Source organism: Homalodisca vitripennis, chromosome 2, assembly GCF_021130785.1.
Source record: "Homalodisca vitripennis isolate AUS2020 chromosome 2, UT_GWSS_2.1, whole genome shotgun sequence".
Classification (NCBI taxonomy): Eukaryota; Metazoa; Arthropoda; class Insecta; order Hemiptera; family Cicadellidae; genus Homalodisca; species Homalodisca vitripennis.
The window spans coordinates 38,292,919-38,305,000 of NC_060208.1; positions in this window are offsets into that span (position 1 = coordinate 38,292,919).

A 12,082-nucleotide genomic window follows, 5' to 3' on the forward strand; every position below is an offset into this window, starting at 1 on the left:
TCGTTTACACTCGTCACGGACATTAGAGAAATTGAAAGAGTCTGCCTGGTTCAATGAAGATTGTGTATTTTTTATGCAAAGTCTTTTTAAGGGTGATTAGATTCTTTAAATCTTTTGTAAACCAAATTGGAATGTTTGCTTTACTTAGTCTAAACTGTTGGTGTGTACTGTTTTACGACCTCCCCAAGTGAATTGATGAAGTGCTCAAACAAAGCGTTCGTATCAGGGTTTGATGTATCAATGGTGAGGTCCAGTTTCTGTAAATGGATATATATTTTTTCCTAGCCACATTTCTTAAAATTATACAGGATTTGCTCATTGAATTTCTGGGATGCCTTTTCTGCCTGCCATGATATAAATAGTGGTGGGAGATAAGGTTCTACTTTTGCCAGAGGATCCGCCGGCCGGTCACACTTAAGGTATTGCTTGAAGAAAAAAACCAAGTCCAGTTGTACATTTTATACTGTTGAATATGAGGTTCTTTTGGTGAAGAGATAGTAGATCAGCCAGGTATTGAATGGCTCTGATTGGGGATGACTGGTTTGAGGGCTGAGATCGGCATTCCAAATAGCACCAGGAATATTGAAATCTCCACATATCAGTATATCTGAAAAAACCCCAAATTGAACCGCCACTTCCTCGACCAACTCACAGTTACTGGTTGACCTGGAGGTATGTACACAACACAAAGGAGGATATTAAAACATCTTGCTATTGTTGATGGAAACAAAGACGCACTCCGAAGCTCTAGTGTCGACATTTATCCTTCTACTTTGGATGTTTTTTGAGACAGCGATGCAAACTCCGCCACCACTTTCTTTAGAACTAGTCTGAGGAGCACTATCTGTCCTGTAGGACTGCATATTTTTCCTGGCCAAATAGTTCTGAGTTGGGTAATCAGAGTTTAAGTTAGTCTCCGTGAGCAAAATTATGTCATAATCGCAGACTTATAAGTTCATTTTAAAATAATGCAATTTCCCCTGTAACCCGTTAACATTTTGGTAATAGGCAGAGAAATCTTGTATGCCATTGGAATGAAACTAGTTTTTTTTAAAACTATTTTCGGTATGCCTTTTTTTTTTTTTTATGTTTTTTTTTTTTTTTTTTTTATTTTTTTTTTTTTTTTTTTTTTTTTTTTTTTTATATTTTTTTTTTCTTTTATAAATTTGATGGTTAAGTCTTGCTCGCCGTTGCTGATTCTTGCAGTTAACGTGGAACGCAGATTTTTTTAAATAGTCCCTTTCCTTAGGAGTTTTATCATTTGAAAGAGAGATCTCTTTTAAGTACCCAAACTTGGACGATTCTTTGGCAAATGCTTTAAGAAGATTGATGGCCTCCGACTCAGAAGGCAGGATGAGATTAACTGGCCGAATTCTGTCCTGAGACGCCTTACCTAGGCGGAAGAACTTGAGCGAGGCATAAATCGCCCCTGGATGTCCGTCTCTGATTACGGAGGTCAATATTTCCTCATCTTCGCGTTTAGCTTCCTTCGAATCTCTCTTCTTACTTTCTCTGAGACCATGGACAATGATATTCGGAGCCCTAGCGCGTCTTTCGTTCATTTCCTTATGATGGATTTCCTCCGAAGGGGGCTGCTCGATCTTCAAGTAATTGTTCCTGAATTGAAGCAATATATTGTTTAATTGAAGATATGTTATCCTCGTTAGCTGCTACTCGAGGTTCCAAAACTATCCAGGGCTATTCCCAATACTGCTAATGTCAAGCTTGATTTCCTCAATCCCCTTAGCCAGATTATCAATCTTATCCAGTTTACCCAGTTTTTCCAGTACTAGGTTTAGTTTTCTATCCAAATTATTGTGGTGTGAAAGGAGTTAGGTTCCACTATGCAATCCACCCTGCCACAACACCAAAGTTTTTTTAACACCATCCGCTATTTTCTTGTACTCGTTAGGTGACAATTTAATTAATGAACTCTTAATTATAGGTTAGTTTCTATTTAATTTCTTAGATTTGTATTTGTTTTATTATATAAAATAACAACATAAACAAAAACATTAAAACAGTAAATAGATTAGACTATGAGTGAATTTAAGTAATACATATAAAAAGACTAAAAGTTTTTATTCGTTTGAAATAGTAGTAAAAGTAAAGATTGCAATAGTCTGGTATAGATTTATTGGAGCAAAGGGCAATATATCTACGTTACGTATACGGCTCATCGTTAAACTTGGACATTACTCGAGTTATATCTTATCCTTTAATCCCTGATCTACCTAGGACCGATAGAAATATATTGGCCCTACTGCCACATGTGCAATCGGTCATGTGACAGGTGGTTCAAATAGACTGTCATATGTTACCATTATAATTTTGAATATGTTGTTACTAAGAGTTATTAATTAAAATAGCTTTGAAAATGGGTAATTTAACGAAGGAACAGATTGCCTCATAATCTATACTATTACATACAAATCTAATATTTCTGTCTGTGCGTTACTGTTTGTGAGTACGTGTGTGTCTCTGAGAGCATGTGTGAGTGTGTTACTCAATTACGTAAAACATCATGGATCTTTTTTACTGAAACTTACGTGAAGATATTTAACAACCCTGGTTAGCATATACGCCCTGACGTAAATGAATCTTTTTTTCCAAACGAATAATCCCCGATGAACTTTATTATAAGGAAAAGACATATTTCCTTTAATCGAACCCAAATCTGAAATTTTCTTTTGTGAGAGCATAATTAGTGGGGAAATGGCAGGTACGTTTAATGCAAACCATCCGGTTCAGGATACTATGACATTACTGTGAACTGTAGGCAATAGTGCCTGCATTACTTGTCGCTGGAAAAGTTTCCAGAAGTAATATTGGAAGCCTGAGAATTAAGATTTAAACCAGTTTCTCCACACTTTATAATCATAAAACATTTATTATAGAACACCACTTCTATGTTTACGTTTGTATTATTTTTAATATTATTTTAATAACAATTTGAACTATGGTAAACCCGATGTATTTATGGAATTATCCCCTCTGATTACGTTATATTTATCAATCATGTCGTTACCTACAATAGATCGAATGTGTAAAGACAGTATGCTGCCTTTATAGAGTTACTGCAGCTGTCAACAATTATCATAGTAGTGGATATGACCCTAATACGATTAGGGTGGTGGTGCATTAGGTGAGTGCCTTCACAGTCGCTGAGTTAGTTTGCTCTCCTGTTGGCTACATTTGACGTGCAAATAACTTAAAATAACTTAATGTTAAGTTATCCCACCCAAATATAATTGCCCGATAACTTAACTAATATGTCACTCTAGTCTTTCTACATCTTGCTTTTCTTTGTTACGTTATTTGTTATAGATGAGTAGTGTACACAATGAGCGACGGGTCGTTTAAAGATAGATTAAGATGCTCGTTAGTCCTCTTTAATTGGATCGGAACTATGGGATATCCATAAACTAGGAACCTATATTTATAAATCTTCAAAGTAATTGAAATAGGATTCGTTAATCGGGTCGCCTGTACTACTCGTATAGGCCTATAATACTTATATCGCTATAATACTCACAAATTATATATTTCTTTTTAAGAAGTATATAAAGTACAGATTTGCATAGCCTCCTATATTAAAGAAAATAATTTTTAAAGCTCACGGTCTAGTTTCTGTAAATTTACAGATACATAAATTTAAAGAATGCATAAAATCCCTTACGTAAAATTATGGACACAATATTTGACAATGTTATAAAGGTAGGATCCTTGCTAAAAAAAGGATTTATCTAACTAGATGTGGCTTAAAAATTCAGTAAGATTATTCACAGATATGATTAGTTTCGTCCGCGTTTACTAAAACTTTATAATAAGGTTTGCGTTGTAAATTTTATGAAAGATCTGACAACCTGTTGACTTTACTTTAGTAGCTGTTAAGTTAAGTTTCAGAAAAATATTTATTGACCAATCTTTAAACTACAAAATGAAAACATATGTTAAAAAAATAAAGGAAAATTTTGAAATGAAAGTTTTGTTTGTATAATTTTTGTTTCTGAAACTTTACGTATTGAAAAACATGCAATAACTTTAAGATTTTCATAAACATGCATATGGTATTCAAAACCCATTATTTGAACTACAGAAAGAGATATTCAATACACAATAATGCCACCGAAGCATTAAATGAAAGACTAAAATTAATTAACTTCATGTTTTATTAACTGCTATTATCCGGACTCTTCTAACTACCGCGCCTTACAGCATTGTAAATAGGCAGCGTGCATTGTAAGCTCAGCCATTCAAGATGTCTATGAAGTTTGAGTAAGGTAAATGGCAGTCGTACTTACGTTAAAAAAATCATTTTCAGGATACTCTATTTTTCAGAATATTAATAATAATAGGGTGATTTAATTATTTATATAATTGTATCATAGGTTTGGAATAAAATATCATTACATAAAGATTTACTAATTCTAATATTCATTTATGTTTCTCTACATTCTATTTCCCCAATTCAAATTACATTGCCACATACAGATACACGCTTAAACAATAGACATTTTTCAGATTTTCAGAAACGGTAGAAGGTTTTCTTATCTATATATTACATAGACCCATTCATTAAATATTTTATCATTATGTAAAACCATTGCTTATCTTTAGAATCGATAGATAAAGACATAAAATATTGAAAAATATAAATATAAAATATGAACTAATTGACGAAGATCAACTAATGTTGAAGTGTGATTGATCACTTGTGGCATTCAATTTTGTGTTCCAATCTTGATGATAAATGGTCTTACATTTTTTAACATATTCTCTATTAGGACGATGTCAGGAACCCTAAAATGATGAAAGAAAACTTTCTTACACCATAGTAAAAGTAATGGTCATTGTAATAACGCTTTATCTGTAATCTCGTTTCACCTCATTGATACACTCCAAGTTCTTTTAAAATATAGTTAGTTAAAGCTATGACGTAAACAATACAAACATTGTGTCCTAATCAGTGTCCTATATCCTTAATTCCATCTTCTGGATATGCAGGAGACATGAACCTTAATAGGGCGCAAGTCACAATAGAATTTCTGATCATTCATATTTTTAGTACTCTTCTCGAAATCATATCGCTGTCTTACAATCTGTTGATAATGCATGATAGTAATGTCCTTCAGACTTGATGCATAGGGCGCTCTTGTGTCAAGGAAGAATGCTATTGATTTAACTTCAGAGGGATGCAAAGTCGCCCTGGGGTTAGGCTTCAGATATTATTTGCCTTCATGGTTAATGTACGGATATAGGTTAATACACTTTTGTTATTTTTATCAATATCAGCACGAAGCCGTTATGAAGGATACGCATTGTTGGCTGCTAAAGAGGATTTCCGCATATTATTAATTTATATTTTAGAGGAATCGACATGTCCTTAACTTTATATGGTTCTTTGCCTGTCGTTCTTAGCGATATGATAGGAAATTCGTAGTAAATTAAGACTTAACCTAAGTTCTTTTTAGTCTGTGGAAGCAATATATCGATTTGGGAGTAGAAAGGTCAAATGGCAGAGCAGTTGTCCCTACAGTGAGTTAGATTGCAAATGATTTTTTTCTTACTTAATGCTGGTGCATTTTTACGCTGTTTTTATGTTTATTGTCAAATTTAGGATTTGTCTTACACATCAATGTCATGGGATATATAATTATACATAGCATCTAAAATTGTAATATATATATAACGTAAAATGCGATCAAGAATTTACTATTTGTTAATTTTCTGTTAACGTGTAAACAGGATACTCAAATCAATACAAATAACTTTTAAATGTAGTAATAAAAAATGTTTACAATAACTTGTTAAATACAACATTAAAAAACGCAAAAATTTTTAATTATTCTAATAAGCAGTTGTTAGTTCATAAGAATGACGTGAAAGAAGAATTGAATATTTACAAAAATAAAATGTAATTTTTCCTAACTTGATGTGTAATGTCTTCCTTTAAAGACTAAAAGCAGAAAAAAAACACTAATAAATAATCAATCATTAGCATGTTTTACATGCATAGACGTATTCAAAAACAAAATAATCTTCAGTTCATCAAAATAATTTATTTTGAAATTAATATTAATCAGAATAGTGAATAAACTATTAGCGACTGACAGTAGCAACTCTTTTCCAAGAATATTTTAGAAAACATTCGAAACCAAAGCTTCATCGTCAGGTGACTTTTGAAATTAAGTTTAAAATGAGGGAAAAAAATAAAATTTAACATAAAAACAAAAATGAAAATATGGGAATAGATATCATGGTTTGATTCATGTTACATCAGTAAAACCTAAATAACAATCAAAAAGATATTCAAAGAGAATTCTGAACGCACACAACATATGGACGAATGGGAAAATGGGATGTAGTTAAACATTGCATTGAATCAGGGCAAGCAATAGAAAATAATGATCTTCAAAAAATCGAAGATTTACAAAATCATCGTCTATTTCTCTGATATTCACTGTAGCGTAAATGAAAGGCTGTGGGCATCCAACCTAGAAGTCACGGGTTCGATTCCCGGGATGATGAATAAATATTAAATATTACAAATCACTTACAAATTTTGTAAGTGGGCTTAGATAGATTTTACTTTAAAAAAAATTAGTATCCTTATACCCCGAAACATAAAAAAATAAATAAAATGAAATAATACACTTTGTAGTGCTTATTAATAACTTCACACAAACAGAAAAAGGAAAAAAACAAATGAATAACAAAGAAACTCAATTTTAATGAAACAAGAAGAAGGTAGTAATTAAACAAAAATCTGTACTTGTGTAAATTATAGCTGTACAGTCTAAAATGGTCTTTGGGTTTTAATATGATATTTACTATTATCTAAAAATCTATTAATCTCTCTCTCTCGCTCGCTCTCTCTCGCTCGCTCTCTCTCTCTCCCTTTCTTCTTCTTCTCTCTCTTTCCTCTCCCTCCTATCACTTCCTCCCTGCCCTCTCTCTCACACTGTGTGTGTGTGTGTGTGTGTGTGTGTGTGTGTGTGTGTGTGTGTGTGTGTGTGTGTACATTTTTAGATGTTTAGTGTTCCAGGTTAATGTATAGTCATGGTCCTATGTTTTATCCCTCTGGCCTACGTCCAACTGGGCTTGAAATCCCTTTTTTTGGCTTAAAAAACAGATCATAAATAAGTTTTTAAAACCCTTCAATACACACATTTATACAGGTGATATTGAAGGTTTTACAGTCAATTACACCTTACAAATGTCATGTTACTTGCAGAACTTTTTCTTTGTCTTATTCTTTGTCTTCTTTTTCTTGTTGTTTTAAATGGGCTTTCAATCAAATACAGTTAAATGCCACTATTTTATACTATTACTTCATAAGTATGATAACGAACAATGACTTAAGTCTGATTTTGACTTAGGATTTCTCTACACTACCTTAAAATATTCAAATTTTTACTGAGATTGTTTAAACAATTTAACAAAATTTCATAAAATATTTCAGTGAAATTTCAGAAAATTTTTTAATTTTTTATAAATATCTGTTTTACTTTCCAACTTCAGGACTCCTTCCTCAAACTTCAATCTGATTTGGATCGAGAGATTGGAATACATTTCCGTGTCTGTCACCTTACTCTGGATTGTTTGGAGCCTCGTAACGTAGAATTTTGTCCTAGATTTTTAATTAAATTGGGCGCTGAAGTAGGGATACCTGCTAATTCGTAATAAACATTGTGTAAATATTTACTTTTCAAGTATCCTGACAATAAAAACTTTAGTTTGAAAAGATTTGTCAAAACGTATTCAAAAAATGTATTACTGTTCACTACTACTTTGAAATGTTTGGCCATGAAATATGTATGATACATAAAACTGCTGAAATCGTATAAATAGAAGTAAATAAAAATATGCTTATAAAGATTACGAAAATATTATTAAATAATATATGTTGGTTGTTTTTGTATAGATCGGATTAGCCGTGGTACATATTTTTTTTGGACGTGACAACGTCTTAAATTAGGTTGCGGCTCGGAGTCACTCATGAAAAAGTGTAACGCCCGGTAACGTTACGATGCCCGTCCAGTGGGTCCGCCGCACGGGATCCGCACGGGATAAAGCAGATAACTGTGGGTCCGCCGCACGGGATAAAGCAGATAAATATGTTTATTCGTGAAAATGTGGAGTGCTTAGATTCGTCATTTACAACAACTACAACAATAAAGGTAAATAATTGTACACTGATATTTCATTATCGTAAACTATGATTGATTGATTAATTGTTAGATTGACACAAAAGTTGAGAAACTGAGTTTATAGGTTATGTCATACTATTGACAAATGTTGATAGTGTTAAGTAAATTATTAGTTTAAATCACTCTGCAATCAATCGTAATTCAGTCGATTGAGAAGAAACAGCACGTATTGCTAGTCAAACATTTAAAATAACAAATTATAACCTCTAACCTGTCATAACAGTGCGACCAAACAAACGAACTAAACCGACCAATCACCACGCGCGGAGTTAGAATTTAACTGTGTTTAGCAAAAATTTCAAATTCCAATTTTAGTAAATGTTTTATTTAACTTTACCATTTACAATAACAAATTTTAATTAATTTCAAATTATGTACAATGTTTTAGTAAACAAAATATATTTCTATAGTTAAAATTTGTGCAATTCTTATTTTCATTCAATTCCTTGTTCCTATTGTGCAATTTAATAATATTCATATCAATAAATAATTCTACCGAGAAAAAGACGTTGTCACGTAAAATCTTCGCCCGTAAAACCGACTTTACAGGCAACCATAATTTTTAGGTTTGGATATGTTCCTTGAACTCATGTATATATTCTGTAAGAACTTCTTAATACATATTCTGTACGACTACTGATACGAGCTTATTAAAAGTTCTTCCTTTAATTCGTATCATTAGGTTAGTATTGTAATTATAGGTTTAAAATTGGAGTGTAAACACATATTAGTATTCATAATTTATTATTTGTAGTGTGCGTACACGTCCATAACAAAACACCTGAGACTTTACATATAAAAAGTACAGTTTTTATTGTTATAACGTTTCACTTAATAATTAGCAATATTTTACTCATGATATAAACCAACATTCCGTACTAATTGTTTCTCGTATTTTTTAAAGAAATAGAATTAAATAAACAATTCCAAGTATTTACGAACACTTTTGGTAAAAGTTGTAATTAATTTAACAATAATATTACACCTAATTAAAAGTATATGTTGGGAGATACTCAATAATACTTTACTAAACAAAAATTTTGTCAAAACTTTATAAAAATAAAATTGCAAACAAGTAGAATTAATGATATAACATCACTTTAAATCGTAATGTGTGTTGAAGTAATTAGTATGCATTATATTATTGTTAATACAATATATTATACAACAGTTGAAATAATAAATTAACTTATAATAATAGTCTATTAGTGTATTAAAAATTAAATACTTAAAAAACGCTATAATTATAATTAATTTTAAGAATCGTGCCTATTTCTAAAAAATTAAAAAGGTTACGGTAGCTATGAAATTCATAAAATGTCACAAAAAAATACAATAAAATCGTCTAGTTATAAAGTATAACACCACAGTTTATAATTGATATTTTCTGGATGGGAAGGTTTATGCATTTGTGCGAAGTGGGATTAGGGAATAGAGAGCATAAGTGAAGCACCAATTAGCATCTGGCCATTATAAATTCAATTAAACTACATCATTTACCACTTGTATCTGTGACGATATAGTACTAATGTCGTAATTTAGGTGGAAATGGGCATTTCAATGCGAACGTTGATTTGCGGTACTTTTTACCATCCTCTTAGTGCATAGTCTGAAATATAAAACTGTCTCAGACTTGACTCGTGAAATATGGAGTCCGCGTCTTCTGAAGAGATCCTAACAAGTCGTCGTAACAAGAAGTGGTCCTAACAAAGAAGGCCATCCTTTTGACATCAGATGCACCTAGATTACAAAATCCAGATGAAATGGGGTTCTCATTATCTCATCAGGTAACATTCACATTTAATCAATTTTTGCCATACATTCATCATGTGTGAGAATCTAGGTTGTTCAACTGTGCGTTTAGATCGTGTGTAAAACATCATAGTTGAAAACGTTCCATGTTAAGTTTATTACAAGCTCACATGATTATAAACTTATCTTACATTTACCAGTAATGTTATACTGGTAATGTTACCAGTAATTTAATCACGTAAACTTCATCTGTAAAGAAACAAAAAATTAATAAGACACTATATTAAATTATGATAATATTATCTTCTAGTTGAAGTTGGAAGTGGAAAGTATTGCTTACATAGCATTGTTCTAAATTTATAATCAATACATTTTCTCTCTTGTTTTGTTCTCCACAATTTTATTTGATGTTAGGAACAAGTTAGAGTTTATCACAAACATAGTCTGTATATACTCTAAAGACACAGGCGAAATAACAAAGTTACTCTCGGTGACTGGTAAAAGGTGGATGTTTGCGGAGATAAACCGCGATGAGCTCAAAAACTACCCACACTCAATCACTAAGCCAGGCTGCTTCTAACAGCTAACTCTGGTACGATAAAGTAGGCAATATTTTCTGTTGTATTTTTTTATGATTGCATGCCTCATGGGTTATTATCATGACCGATTTACTATGCCTATGTTCGATTTTTACACACTTTGGGTATATACATCAGGAAAATACGAGTACATATGAATTTAATTTATTTTAAGCATGTTTGTGGTTGGCTTATATATAATGAGATGTTAAAAATTATAAATCCTTAAAGAATTTTTCTTAAATTATTAAGAAAACTCTTCGTCTGGATTAAAAAATTAAATAAATTTTAAATAATTACATAAATAAAATAAAATTTTCTTTTGGATTCAATAATAAATATAACAGGGGTAATTCTAGATTTTAACGTATATTTCTATATATGCTTAAGCCTTACCCATTTTAACCCCATAATATTAATAGGAAGTGTTTTAATAACTGTTTAGTTCAAGAAGATATTAGTCAATCCAATCACAATGCAATAAGAAAATATTAATAACATTTTATTGAGATGTTGGTTGAATTGAAACATATTAGGTAAGACAAACGTTTGTAAAGTACAGTAAAACCATTAACTGCTTTGAGATTGTGAGGTATATTTACAGGCTCCAAACTCGGTGCAAATTATGGCTTAACTGAGACGTTCTCCACACTTTAATTATGTTCTTTGAACACACAGATCTATTTAAGTACAACATTGTGTTGTTCCTTTGTTCTTTAAATTACTGTATTCCCCCCTCGTAATATATTTCTGTTAACTTCACAACTGAACAATATTATTAAATTACATCTCAAACCTCGGAACGACAGTTGTAAGTCAATAAATTATTTTTCCATGTTAGTGGCTGCTGATTTAATAATAACACAAATTGCAATTTTATATCTTATGGATTTATGCCTATTGTGTCGAGAATATAGAAAATTAGAGCATTTAAATTTTAAAACACAAGAACCACAGGACTACAATATAAACTACAGCTATTATCTAGGTCTATTGCACCAGTTAACCTGTAAGTAGGTAAGCAATTACTGTCAAAGATTTCCAACGGCCAGTTGATCATAAATTTCAAAGTAATTTTACAACACAGAACAGTTAACAGATTTTTCACATAATACATCTTATTTTCACCAATAACATGATATCGCTTACACTAATAAGTAGTTACGAAACATAGAATCATATTTTAGTGTAGCCTCATAATACATTAAATATAAATCTGTTGGATTATCAATTACGTTCATCAACAGGGCGCGATAATAGTCAAAAATTCACAAGCTCTCTATTAATTCAGGTGATAACTACATTTTAATAATTACTTCTCTGCGTGAAATTACTTCTCGCTATTAAAAGGTGTACTACAAGTTCAGTTTTAGTGGGAAAAAATAGAAGTGTAATACCAACTATGTTCTTCAATAAGAATTTTATTTTTTGGAAACTAGCATTTATCTCCTTAAAATATATTACTAATTGGTTAATAGTTACTAGTAATAACGCAACTTTCTTATTCAAAATTTAAAAATTACACAATATTGATTTACA